We start from the raw sequence: 3,089 nt of genomic DNA on the forward strand, positions 1-3,089 counted from the left end.
AATAATCATTATAGCATTGTCCGATTTGACTCCAATTTAATTTTTGAAGTTCATTTAATGTACTGTAAATTATTTTTAAAATTTTTCTTATGAATTGTTTTTTAAAAAAATAATTATATCTCACTCTATTACTGTTATCTATTATTCGAATATAATTCAAATTTACTATTTCGCATATACAAGATAGCCAAATGATGTTTTTTACGGTTTAAACACAACCAGAGTTAAGAAAATATAATAACTAATAGCGTTGGCGATTATTCCGATTTAATTTTAATTCAATTCTTTGATATAATTTGATTAAACCTAAATGATTTTTAAAAATATTTTGATGTATTGTGTTTAAAAAAAATAGACATATCTCACTCAATTACGGTTATCTATTATTCAAATTTATTTTAAAATTAATATTTAAGTTATGCAAGATGACCCAAATGTACCTTTTTAAGTTTTGGACATAACCAGGGTTAAGAAAATAGTACAATTTATCCTTATAGCATTGTCCGATTTGATTCCAATTTAATTTTTGAAGTTCATTTGATGTACTGTAAATTATATTTAAAATTCTTCTTATGAATTATTTAAAAAAAATAATTATATCTCACTCTATTACTGTTGTCTAATATTCGAATATAATTTAAATTTACGATTTCGCATATACAAGATAGCCAAATGATGTTTTTTACGGTTTGAACACAACCAGAGTTAAGAAAAAGTAATAACTAATAGCGTTAACGATTGTTCCGATTTAATTTTCAGATATAATTTGATTAACCCTAAATGATTTTTAAAAATATTTTAATGTATTGTGTTTAAAAAAAATAGTCATATCTCACTTAATTACGGTTATCTGTTATTCAAATTTATTTTAAAATTAATATTTAGGTTATGCAAGATGACCCAAATGTACCTTTTTAAGTTTTGGACATAACCAGGGTAAAGAAAATAGAACAATTTATCCTTATAGCATTGTCCGATTTGATTCCAATTTAATTTTTGAAGTTCATTTGATGTACCGTAAATTATTTTTAAAATTCTTCTTATGAATTATTTAAAAAAAAAAAATAATTATATCTCACTCTATTACTGTTATCTAATATTCGAATATAATTTAAATTTACGATTTCGCATATACAAGATAGCCAAATGATGTTTTCTACGGTTTGAACACAACCAGAGTTAAGAAAAAGTAATAACTAATAGCGTTAACGATTGTTCCGATTTAATTTTCAGATATAATTTGATTAACCCTAAATGATTTTTAAAAATATTTTAATGTATTGTGTTTAAAAAAAATAGTCATATCTCACTTAATTACGGTTATCTATTATTCAAATTTATTTTAAAATTAATATTTAGGTTATGCAAGATGACCCAAATGTACCTTTTTAAGTTTTGGACATAACCAGGGTAAAGAAAATAGAACAATTTATCCTTATAGCATTGTCCGATTTGATTCCAATTTAATTTTTGAAGTTCATTTGATGTACTGTAAATTATTTTTAAAATTCTTCTTATGAATTATTTAAAAAAAAAATAATTATATCTCACTCTATTACTGTTATCTAATATTCGAATATAATTTAAATTTACGATTTTGCATATACAAGATAGTCAAATGATGTTTTTTACGGTTTGAACACAACCAGAGTTAAGAAAATGTAATAACTAATAGCGTTGGCGATTGTTCCCATTTAATTTTAATTCAATTTTTAAATATAATTTGATTAACCCTAAATGATTTTTAAAAATATTTTGATGTATTGTGTTTAAAAAAAATAGTCATATCTCACTCAATTACGGTTATCTATTATTCAAATTTATTTTAAAATTAATATTTAAGTTATGCAAGATGACCCAAATGTACCTTTTTAAGTTTTGGACATAACCAGGGTTAAGAAAATAGAACAATTTATCCTTATAGCATTGTCCGATTTGATTCCAATTTAATTTTTGAAGTTCATTTGATGTACTGTAAATTATTTTTAAAATTCTTCTTATGAATTATTTTTTAAAAAAATAATTGTATCTCACTCTATTACTGTTATCTAATATTCGAATATAATTTTAATTTACTATTTCGCATATACAAGATAGCCAAATGATGTTTTTTACGGTTTGAACACAACCAGAGTTAAGAAAATATAATAACTAATAGCGTTGGCGATTGTTCCGATTTAATTTTAATTCAATTTATAGATATAATTTGATTAACCCTAAATGATTTTTAAAAATATTTTGATGTATTGTGTTTAAAAAAAATAGTCATATCTCACTCAATTACGGTTATCTATTATTCAAATTTATTTTAAAATTAATATTTAAGTTATGCAAGATGACCCAAATGTACCTTTTTAAGTTTTGGACATCACCAGGGTTAAGAAAATAGAACAATTTATCCTTATAGCATTGTCCGATTTGATTCCAATTTAAATTTTGAAGTTCATTTGATGTACTGTAAATTATTTTTAAAATTCTTCTTATGAATTGTTTTTTAAAAAAATAATTGTATCTCACTCTATTACTGTTATCTAATATTCGAATATAATTTTAATTTACTATTTCGCATATACAAGATAGCCAAATGATGTTTTTTACGGTTTGAATACAACCAGAGTTAAGAAAATGTAATAACTAATAGCGTTAACGATTGTTCCGATTTAATTTTCAGATATAATTTGATTAACCCTAAATGATTTTTAAAAATATTTTAATGTATTTTGTTTAAAAAAAATAGTCATATCTCACTTAATTACGGTTATCTATTATTCAAATTTATTTTAAAATTAATATTTAGGTTATGCAAGATGACCCAAATGTACCTTTTTAAGTTTTGGACATAAGCAGGGTTAAGAAAATAGAACAATTTATCCTTATAGCATTGTCCGATTTGATTCCAATTTAATTTTTGAAGTTCATTTGATGTACTGTAAATTATATTTAAAATTCTTCTTATGAATTATTTAAAAAAAAAAATAATTATATCTCACTCTATTACTGTTATCTAATATTCGAATATAATTTAAATTTACGATTTCGCATATACAAGATAGTCAAATGATGTTTTTTACGGTTTGAACACAACCAGA

This window comes from Anthonomus grandis, chromosome 9 (assembly GCF_022605725.1).
Source record: "Anthonomus grandis grandis chromosome 9, icAntGran1.3, whole genome shotgun sequence".
Lineage (NCBI taxonomy): Eukaryota > Metazoa > Arthropoda > Insecta > Coleoptera > Curculionidae > Anthonomus > Anthonomus grandis.